Here is a 12460-nt window from a genome sequence, read left to right as displayed (position 1 = left end):
AAGTCCAAAGCATACATCTGAATCGATACAAAGAAAATTAAACCCTTATTTCTCCTACACTCACTCAATAATAGAGGTATGCAGTAGTGACTTACAAAACCTATGAGATCCACAAGCTGGGTGAGGGTATCCTTTCAACTCCTAAATAGAAAGGGAAAATGGACAATTGATATTTGATTTTGAATCAGCAAAACCCCACATATGTAGCAACAAGCTGAATTTATCCTATAGTCGATCAGTGCACTATCCATTGGGTATTCTATAAATTACAACATACATCTAGGATATCAGAGATATATCTCATACATCAAGATATCAGATCTATCTTATCACTTTGTGAAACAAATATCAATGTTCAATCTAAACCTCATACTTATCAGATATCCTTCTCATGAAATCTGCAACCCTATCAAAATATATCAAGCATTTACTTGATTCTTTGAACCAAAAGAAAAACACATCAAGATATACAACTCAGAACGAGATGTAATTGGACCTATGTTCTTTGTCCATAGATCAAAAAAGTTTGCAAATAGTAGATGTAAGAGACAAGACTTTAGAATGAAACTAAATAAATTTTTGCTTTTTGTATTCATTCCTTTGAAACAAGTACATTCAAGATACATGAAAGACTCATAAACACACCAATAGATTAGAACTATATCTTTATTTTTGTTGTTCATACAAGATAAATACTAAGGAGAATGGTGGAATCATCGGTAGAGCTTTGCTCAATAGTCTAGAACCAACAACATCCAACCTAGGTGGTATCACAACTATGAAAAATCTTCAAAAGCTTGGAACCAACCTTGTACAATGAGAGAAGAAAGAAAGATATAGAAGGGAGAAATCTTAGATCTGATCTGATTATGACATTTGTCCACTTGAAATTCTTCCATCAACTAAAGCTCAGCCTCTATCTTCTCTCTATAATTGAAAATTGGGATCAAATCCCATCATTATGCATAACAAACTCTGAAAATATCTCTCTAAATGATGAGAAAACCCCTTTTCTGATAAAATATCTGATTTGTTGAAAAAGGTACCAAAACCCCTACCAAACTAATTTGGAGGAAAAATAATAATGTTAGGATGAATCTCTCCAAGTTTGGCGCATACCCATCTAACTGATTAGCCAAAAACTAAATCTAAACTGTGTACACTAGGATGCAGTTGAAAAAGAGTACCTTGGACAAAATTGATCATTAATGCTTCCCATTGCTACTTCTCACTGATATCTATGTATAATTAGATAACATATTTGAAAAGTAGATGTTGATTCTTGACGATATATGATAAGCCTGTATTAGCCTTAGAGAAATGTCCAAGGCAACCATTTAATGTTGTAGGTTCAAAATTGGTTTACAGGCCTTGAAATTTTGCAAATATTTTATTTTAAAGCTAAAGATGAAACTATATGATAAAATTAAGTTTCAATTTTAAAAACCTATACATTCATTTCTGAAAAATGAATAAAATAATTATTTTTAATATCTTTGAAATTTCTCCCAATTTTCACTTCGGGTCAAACCTAGTTGATCAAGCATTTGACATGTGGTGTTCTTAGATTAGCTAGCTCTGCACAATTACTGATGACATGTTAGCACACCTGGTAGCTCTACCATATCATTGCCACTTGTCGATATCTGATTTGTCAAAATTTTCCTACTCATCTACTCGTAGGTTTGGTGCCACATATCACCATTTCATACCTTGGTACCTTCACGACCTCAAACCTTAACTTCAAGTCAACTGCAATGACTAACCAATAGTTGTTAGTCACGTAGACAACCACTAGCACTTATCTGCCTTCTTAACTGTTGACCACATGACTAAATGCTAGTCGTGTGGTCAAAATTGCCAGCCCAAAATTGCTAATCAGACTACTGAACATGGAAAACTTCCAATCAAAACCACTTCATGTGGTCATAACCGCTAATCATTAACCTCCAACTTTACTCCCAATTGCACAATCATCGAGCTCGTCTCAGGATGTGTGACACGTGTTGCAATTTTTTTCAGTCATCGATCTTGAAATCCATGCCACATGGCACTTTGTTACTAGTCTAGTAGTCTCGACGTCATCCCTATGTCATGTGTTTGGTCAGTCAACATTTGTTTCTAACATGTTAGGATAGTTGTTTGGGACCCACTCGCCAACAATGTGGCTCAAAAGGCAGATGCCTTTTATACACTTGAATACAATGCATTGTCATATAAATACCATTTGTAAGGCTTGTCGACAAGCAATGTGGGATATTGGCCCTCACTACATCTATGCAAAATAATCGTAAAATGTGAAGATGTCCTCTGATTTATAAATCATAAATGCCAAAAATAATAATTTAAAATCAGTGGAAAGAAAACTATTATTCTTTTTGTGGATAGAGGAATGCGGATCTCATTTATTTTCATTCATTCTTCTCTATATCCTACACACATTACAGGCTGGGATATGGACGTTTGGAAAATCTACATCTGCTCCACTATGTACTTCCATGCAACTGGCCTTTTGTGCAATCGGTTATGCAATTAAATTTGATAATGCATGTAGACAATTCACCCAGTTATGGTAATGCGCACAAAACTCATCATTGTGTAGACACTTTTTCCATTCTAATGGTAATGGATGGTTGAAAGGGACAATGGTAGCACTCTATCCGATCTCCTGCATTATGTCGGGCATGGTCAGCCACTTCCTCTCTATTTCCTACAAATCAAAAGACCGATGCAAATGGGTCTTAGTTCTTTGTCCTTAAACCACATAAGATTGTAGATTACAGATATAGAGAATGAGAATCAGAATGAAACTAAGAGATCCTTGCTCATGTGTATTCATTTCTTTGAAACTATACACTCAGATGCATGAAATTAAAACATAGAAATGCCTAACATATTAGAACTAGCTATATTATCTTAACTACTAATGTGCATACAAGAGAAATATGCTGAATAAAATGGTAGAATCATAGCTCTGGATCTAACAATGTGGTCTCGCACTGAAAATTGCCAACCCTTACAATGGATGAGAAAGAGAAAGATATAGGGAAAGAATGGAATCTTTGATCTGATCTAGAAGTGACATGTATCCACTTGAATCTCCATTTTTTGCTGTTGAAAACATCTCCCATCTTTCTTCCCATGAGATCTGATATGGTTTTAATTATTATCTTGTAACAAATCCAAAATATCTCTTCCTTAATGATGAAAACCCTTCTATTACTAAAATATCTTAAATGCACCATAAAATGTTGATAAATTCCCCATTTAACTAACTCAAAGGTGACCATAGCTACCTTTCTATTATCTTTTACATACATTCTGCTCATTACTCTGCTAGAAATCACATTTGAACTTGAATACCTGAATGCGGTTGCAAATTGGGAATCTGGGAGAAAACCTTTTATAACCTAAACCAATGGCTTCTTGTGAAAAAACAAACTCCAAAAATGGAAAGTTCATATTCTCCTAGTTCTGGCAATATATAATATTTCTATATTAGCCTCTTAGAAATGCCTAAAACCTTAATTTGAAAAATATACCCATGCTATGGTTCTCTGTAGTTTGCACTTCTATTTAAAAAAAAAAAAAAAAAAACTCTAAAGTTTAAACATTAGCTTATTTCCTTTTTTGAATTTAAAAGCTCTATACGTGCTTTTTGAGAAAATATTTTAAAAATCATATTTTCAAAACATTTTTAATTTTTCCCTCACCATGCATTTTGGGTCAAACCCACTTTTACTAGGCTAACATATGTCACCATCTTATTGGTCAACTTTTGCATTGCCACCTACCACTGGGTGACATGTGGCACCCTTTGATTGGTCCTCTTGTTACTACTAGGTGGTAGCTTCTCATTGGCTGCTTGACCATCCAGTCAACTACCACATCATTGCTCTATATACAACTACCACATCATTGCCATGTGGCACTTCATTATTGGTCCAAGAGTTGCTCCTGCCATGTCACCATGGACTGGGGCCCACTGCTACATGGCGCCTAGGCACTTTACTACATAACCTATCTTCCTCACATCTCCACAATGCAGGAATGTGCCAACTGTTGGATCTCATCACAGAGCATCCACGTGTCACAACTTGGTTGGTAAGAGATTCCTCATCAGCGTTGTTTTGTCAATGTGCTGGGTCAAAATTTACTTTCCTCCAAATTTGACTGGGTGGGATCCACCACGTACAAGTTTGGGCTTCCAAAAGCCATTTGTCTTGTAGACATTATGCTTATTGTGTGGTTTAGTATTTAAAGATCAAAAGAAACATCCATATTACAAATGTGGGATAAAAGGGTTTGATTTAGAGCAGATGCCTTCATGTTTTAGTTCAAGATTACAAGAAAAGAGTAATTCCAGCGACACATACAGTAATTCTATCATAGAAAGATTGCCAAGCTGCTTGTTTATGATGGGGACACAACCCAAGCATAGAATGGACACAACAGGAAAGGGAAAATTTTATTTACTATGTAAATATGCTATTACATGCAGTACAGAGAAAATGGACTTCAAAACATGCCCTATGGACTTGCAATAGTATGAATCAGGAGATAATTTCTTCTCCCAGTTCCTTCTCTCAAACTCCACTCTGAACTGCCTTTTACAATGCTAGAAATGTTCTTAAATAGACCCCAAAGAGTTAAGGATTAGGAATACATTCTAGAAAGTGCTAGTTGGCATCCACCGACCAAATAGAAGGCTCCAGAAGTTGCATTAGAAGTCGGCACAAAATTAGAAGAGTCTAGAAATGGTAATCGAACTTTCGGGAGGTATAACTTTTGAACTGTAGCTCCGATTGACGCACCGTTTACATTTTCAAAAGCTCTCGAAGTGTTCTATAGCCCTATGGACCAGCTTTGCTCATCCCCCATTTTTTGGCCCTATATGAGGTCATTTAATTCCCTGAACCTGACTTTGAAGCATTCTTAGGAGGTCTCCAGAAACTGAAAAACTGCAATAACTTTCAAACCATGGAGACTTTTGACTTGATTATTTTTCTAGAATGCTCTAAATTATAGTTACAATCATCGTAAAAATTTACACCTTCTAGTTTACCAAAATGATGGCTCAATTACATACTCCTATTTTTTTTGGCATTTACACATCCCAAGGTGCTCAAATACTCTAACCTAGAACATCAATAGTGGAACTATGAGAGTTGGAACCTTTATTTAACCCAAATGGGTATCCAGAAATGAAAACACATGAAATAGAAACTAAGTCTAAGTACATTTTTTTGGGTGACACAGGGTTGCCCTTATACCTTTGGATGCTCCTACATTAGTTTATACGTTTAAAAACATGATAATATAGATCCCAAACCTGAGTAAGTTCAACTTCTTTTCCAATTTTTTGATACTTTGAACAACACTTGTGAGCCTCCAACAATTCTCATTTGTATGCCTGAAAAAATGATATCTCTTTCAATGTATCTGGTTCCTATTCTAGCATTGCATGTCGGGGCTCGAGAACATTTAACATTCCTTCAATATTATGCTTTCCAAAATACAAACAACTAGCCTCTTCTAGTGCACTTTATCAAAAACTTCTTGAGTGGCCTCACTATGCAATGTGGTTATAGATTTGCATGCAACCAATAACAAATACATAAAAGCTTGTGGATGCCCTCTCCCACTTCACACCAAAAGTGACTAAATTAGTTTTCTCATTGCAGGCATGTTTGAATAGATTCTTGCAATTATTTGAGGCAACACTACCAACCAGGTCTCAATATTCACATTGTTAAATCCATCATATGGTTGAAATAAAATGGTTTCAAATTTGAAGTAGCAAATGTGCCACTCACTCCTACCATCTTGTCCTCTGCGGTCTTCTTTTAGATCATTCTTTGCCATAGTCTGAATCAGGGAATATACTATATGCTCTACATCAAGTGAACTTTCAACTTACCTGATTTCATTGAACACAATTTTTTGTAATAGCTATGGCATTCTCTGACACTTTGTTATATGTCAAAGCATAATCTAATGACTTGATATAAGGTTCAACATCTCCTATCTCAACACTTCCAAACAAATTTTTGATGATGATCAGAAAATTTGGTAAGAATTCCTTCATCTTGCTTTCTTTATTTTTATGGAAATGATCCTTTGACTTGAACATAGCTTCATTGTCACACATGAGTAGACAATAGATGACCTCTATATCTTCCAATGGGCAAGACAAACATAGAGAAATTTTAATCCACCATTGGCTACTTCCTTGCGTTAGCTCCTTCTGCCATTCTCCAATGCACATCTTTCAGTGCTTTGAGATATTCTTCTTCTTCTATGGTGCTCTCCCACAGTGTTTTGAGTTGTCCATAGTGGATCTCTAAATAATGCAAATTTTGAAAAAGAATCCATGAAGGAATACTTGAATGTTTTGTTGAATTTCCTTTTATCTTGAGCCATAGCAAGGGAACTGACATCTTGAGATAATTATTGGATTGGTCTAAAAATAATGTAACTTGAGAATCCATAAGCTTGTCAAAAGTGGAGTGGAAACACCTAACATTGGTTTTAGTGAGGACATTTTTGAAACCCATTAAAACATCAACTGTGGCACCTATGGGGTTTGATATATTTGAATGCAGCATTGTTGCATTGTTGCAGAGGGCTACTCTATGACATTTCCCCTTCTCTCACTTAATTTTCCTTGTGCATTAAAATTTCATTTTCATTCTTGCATAAAACAATGGGTCTATTCTCCAATATATTTTGTTCCACATGCTCTATCATCTTTCTGATTATAGAGCTCTCTTACTCACAAAATTAAAAAAGGATAATATGTTCAATGGATTGAATTTCCATCATTCTTGAGCATATTACCATGTTGGGTTAGAGAAATACCTGAGGTAATTAGTAGTTATGATATCAATAATTTTAGTGACATATCATAAACTACAACATGACATTGTTTGAAGCTATTCTTTGCATTGATGAGGACATTCATTACCTTTGAACTCTTCCCAATTGGTTGCTATACTTGGGATTAATCACTATCTTAATTGTGAATTTGTTATTTGTATTTCTAATTGTTGCCATTAAAGTGATTGAGATTGAAGAATTCATCTCGAATTTCCCCTTATTTCTGATTTATAGTAGCTCACTCCTAAAAAGTACAAATTTGCAATCTGCTGAAATTAGTCGGGCCCCAAAGTGGGTCTGGCTAAAAAAAAATTCATTTCCAAAACACTGAACTATCAAATTAATCCGTTAGTCACCAAAAAATAATTTGAAACAAATTTGACCACTGGAAACAAATTTGAAACTCATTTTACATCTTTCTACAAATTGTTGACTTTGTGCTAGGAGGTCCTTTGACTGGCTTTAAAAACTAACAAAAAATTCAGACCGGGCCCTAAGATCTGATATATAGCTTCTTTGTTCCACATTCTCATACCCTATTGAATCTCGTCTCATGGAGAATTCTCAATCAAAAGATATTGACTATCAAAGTTGCCTTCTCAAAACTGCCTACAAGAAAACATGTTAGAAAACAATAAATCACATTCTGAATTGGCTCTGAAAATAGGGAAAATTGACACTGGGGGTTATGAAAACTAGGGCAATGTTTCATTGTCATGAGGATAATATGAATCTATGATTAGGGATCATGTCAAATAATGGGGCGAGAATAGCGAGCAGTCAAAGTAGGCTACTCAAAATTTGCAAATTGGACACACTGGTAGAAAAATGGTTTTTGCAAATGGAATGGACCTAGGGAAGTGTGTAGATGGATTCATCAAAACTTGAAAAATGGCAGACTTAAAGATTTTTTAGAGTACAACACAATGTTACAATCCATTTGATCTCACCTATCACAGATTCATAGACATGACATCATGAACAAGGGTACCGACCAATCTGCAGTTTGACACTAGTAAAAAGTTATAAATTGCATTCAGAATCGCATTAAAAAACTAATCAAACGGATTCATCATAAGCTCAAAATTGAAACATAACAAGTCTATGACCTTTAGAGTGCAATGCAAAAGGATTTTTCTCATTTTGGTCAACTGGGCCAAAGTTATGACAAGTCAAAAAGGTCCTCCTAGAATTCAAAACAATTTGCATCAGCATGACAACAATAAATGACCAAATTTGAGGGATTCAAAACCTAGTCAAAACATATCAAAATGACTCAAAATCAGAAACATAGGCTATCTATTATGGATACTAAGCATTCCCAAAGTAGCGAGTCATGAAACATTTTGGGGTGTGAGATATTCAATTGAAAACATGGCCTCTTGTCACTGTTTGACACTTAGGCGAAAATGCGGATTTGGACATTGCTCAAAATGGAACATCAAAGGATTACTTGGAATGGAAATTTATCTTTATAGGATGAGTGAATATACTGAATTCAAGGTGTTAGAAACATTAAACACCTCTTAGGCCTCAAACAGACAACCAAGTACACATGCATTAAAAAGCACTTATAGGGCTTGATTTTTTGAATGGTACTCAAAATTAGGGCTTCAATTTTGAGTCCCAACAAGATGGGAAATGAATAATTTGGCACTGCCTTGGGATTCTGCTCCCCATCTCAATGATCATATGAACTTCATACTGCCTCTATTATTTACCCTGTCTTGGCAGTGATGAGTGAAGTAACTCATGTTTCTAGCCAACATGATGGAGGGTATTTGGAACAATCTCTTCATGTGCTTTAAAATTGGAAAGAAAATATCCCTTTTCTCTCTGAAATTCTACAATTAGATTAGGGAGGGACTAATGGTTTCTAAATTTTGGATTGGCTCTCAATCTTGCATTCAATTTGTCTTCCATAACATGGCCTCTCTTATGGATTCAAAATGGCTCCTATTGCTTGGAAACACAATTCTCTTAACATTGACTTCTACTTGTCTAATGGCCAACAATATTTGGAATATTTAAGGTAGTTTCTCCTACCTTGATGTTAGTGAAGATATTGTTTTCCCCTTTTTAAAGTTAAATAATGTTCTCTATGCCCAAGGTAGGAAACCAATGAAGCTCACAATACTTGGGTAAATTTTTTTTTAACTATTTCTATCAAAATTTCAAGAGCTATAGCTCCCTTTGATAGATTATCAATGAGTTGAATTCAAGAACATAGTAAACGCACACACACACATGCATGCACACACACACACACACACACACACACACACACACACACACACACACACACACACACACACACACACACACACACACACACACACACACACACACACACACACACACACACACACACACACACACACACACACACACACACTTTTACGAAAAAGTGGCTAAGGATCTCTCACGTACCCTTGGGTGTGGAGGTGAAATATACAATTTTAAAAAATAAACAGAAAAAAATTAGAAACACAAATTCTTCTTAATATTGAACAAAACATAGCAAAAATTGAGATACTTTAACAACATTAAAAAATAAAAAAAATTTAAAAAAAAACTAAAAACTTGGTGCAACAATTTCAAATAGTAATCAATGTCATAAAAAATCAACATGGCAGTTCACAAAGTAAACGCAAGGAACTGAGTTCAAACCCAAAGTCTTGAAATATAATATGTAATGATAAATATATAAATGTAAATTCCTATGCCCAAAGTCTCAAAGAAAACAACATTCACATATTATTCTCACTTTCCACCGATCACTATTCAAAAAGGCTTAAAATAATACTACTATTAAGATTGTCTTATCTCTAACTAAAAGATAATCCCTTTGTTTTTTTTATGCCCCATCATATATAGTTTTAAAATCCAATAGCTCTCCATAAAAAACCCAACCATCTTGGTTACAAATAATTAATAAGCATAATTAATTAAAATAAATTTTAAAATAAGAAACTAGAAAGGATAACCACCGTACAACTAAACTTCTTCACCAAGTTTATCATCTTCCACCATGGCTTACTTTACCAAATTCTAGCTTTAGAAAGAGCTCATGAATTCTTGAACTACATGAGAGTGTGGATTCTTTAGGCTGAGAAAATTTGACCTATAAGCATCTTGCTATCACCTCAGTTCCTCGATCCTCCTACTTTATCTAGGCATGAGCTCCCTATTTAAGTACAACATAGATTCCACATTGGCCACAACAATGAAATCCAAAGGAGTATAAATGTCAATGTCCCTTATCTTGAATATGGTATCATGAAAACTCTTTGTTAAGGTCTCTAAATCTGTGTTTCCATCTTTGAATTATAGAATGCTAGTGAGATTGATTATATGCAAGTCCTTTAGTATCCCTTTATGCATCTCTATGATCTCACACTCGATCGAGTGCATCTCTTCTATGATAGTTTTATATAGGGAGTCTTTCCAACTCATGTTACTTTTCAAAATGAAAAACATGCATGGATCTACAATCTTCATGGGAATTTTAGAGAGAAATTTTACCACACCATATTTTTCTACTTCATGCACTTGGAAGACAATCATCTGGCATCAACTTGGATCCATTTCCCACACCAGAATGAGAGTTTTGACTTCCCAAAGTAGCACCTCTCCCTCTGCATATGTAGAGGTAAAATCCAAAATGAATCTTCCTTCCTCCTTTGTGAAAAATCCAACCCACTCATTTATCACCTCTAAAAGTAGTCTTCCCATTTGCATCTATCTGACTAACTGCTAACTGTCAGAGGAGTTGGGATCAAAAGAGTGCAAAACCTAGATTAACAAAAGTACACCAATATTAATTAGAGAATCAATATACTCAGCCATAGTGACAACCAATATTTTTAATTCCCTCTTCTCTTTGATATCCTTCTCTGATTGTCTTAACATGTGGTTGGTTGAGAACTTGAAGATGTGATTGCTAGTGTCTCTACTAAGAACCCCCAAATCCATGGTGGTAACCTTAAAATCTTTGGCCTCCACTTCAACTTAATCTTCTTTCTACATATAGGTGGTGACTTCCCTATGATAGGATCCTTGGTCATGAGTGCATCATTCTTTACCTTCTTGTTCTTTGGAGTATAGGTGGCATATTTGGTGACTATGTCTTTGATGGGTATAGACATAAGCTAAAAGTTTTGATTGTTATTCATAGAATTAGATAACCAGGGGGAATGGTACTTGAAATTGTTACCCCTTCATTGGTTCTAGGGGGAATCATGAAGTTGGACTAAGTAACATTCATAGTACTTATTAATTTTGCATCCATCTCTTGATTGTCTAATAGCACAAGATCTTTCCCTATATTTTTCTCTTGATCCATAGGGTTGTGCACTTGAATTGTCTTCTGAGCCAATGACCTAGTTTTGGACCTAGTTCTAGGAGCTATCAATCAATTTAGTGGCACTAGTCCTTTCTGTTAGAGTAATTATTTTGTTTCTCTTATTAATTAGATCAGCTTGGTTTAGTTAATTAAGTGGTTTATTACTCTAGTTCTTAAGCTTTCTTTTAGGTGCATATATTTAATATTTTATATTGATTATAATGCGCAAACCTAGTTTTCTGTCTTTAGGGTTTCCTTTTTAGGGTTTCATGATTCCTTTTATAAGGATTCACCTCTTTGTATTTATTCATTCACTTATTGGATCATAATAGAGATTGCTCTTTGCATGTTCATAAGATGTCTCTAGCCTTTTGGCCTCCATGATTTTTTCTTGCTTTTTTTCTTTGCTTTTTCCATGTGACAAGGTTATGCATGCAAGTGTTCTTGGGAGATTAGTTTTTCACCTAATCTAACATGGTATAAAAGTGATCTTATTGCTTGTTGTTCATGTTTTGTTGAAGTGTTTCAGAAGCAGGAGGTTTCAAGGGTTTTAGAAACTTTTTATGTGGATTTAGGAGGGACCTTTGTTTCTGGTCACTCTGGGCTCAAACAGACATCAACGTTGTGTATAGAGTGCCCAAAAACCCTAGAATCCATATAAAACTTGTCCATTTTGGACAATGTGGCTCTGAGGAATATTTTTTTTTCGTTTTCAGTGCTGTACGGGCACAAAAATTGAAAAAAAATCATTTTTTAATGATTTTTGCATTTTTTAACGTAGCCAATGTTTTTTAAAGGTGCCACCAATGCTCCTCCGCCATCGGCAGTGCCTCCAGTGTGCTTGCGCTCTGCTTGACGCTACTGCAGTCTTGCCACCACCCACTGCGGCCTATGCTCTACTTGTTGTTGTTGCGTCGATCGCAGCCTTTACACTGCTCCGCTCCACTGTAGAGCTGCCCCGTTAGCCTCCTTTGGCGTCGGTCGCCCCGTAGGACTCCTCCGCCGGTGTGCACTGCCTCCTAGCCCTGCTTTGCTCCACCCTGCTAGCCTAGTGGGTTTTTAACTCCTGTGGTGGTCACATGGGTGATTGGGAGCCTCAGATTCAACCCCCTGCACACGCCATGTACCTAGGGGCTCTTTTTTTAGCCCCAGGGGCTCTATTTTGTTCTTGTGGAACCTTTCTAACCCTCCCACACTATTTTTGCTCTATCTGGAGCATACGGGGGTCTTTTTTGG

General features: G+C 35.7%; 1 pseudogene; it reads left to right on the top strand.

The window, feature by feature from the left end:
- Positions 1 to 12189, top strand: part of LOC149557761 (uncharacterized) — a 45790-nt pseudogene extending 33601 nt beyond the window's left edge.
- The last annotated feature ends 271 nt before the right edge of the window (positions 12190 to 12460 follow it).

Source organism: Cupressus sempervirens, chromosome 5, assembly GCF_028749045.1.
Source record: "Cupressus sempervirens isolate cs-2001-9-10 chromosome 5, ASM2874904v1, whole genome shotgun sequence".
Lineage (NCBI taxonomy): Eukaryota > Viridiplantae > Streptophyta > Pinopsida > Cupressales > Cupressaceae > Cupressus > Cupressus sempervirens.
The sequence above is the reverse complement of the archived record's forward strand: the minus strand, read 5'-3'. Positions and strand labels throughout refer to the sequence as shown.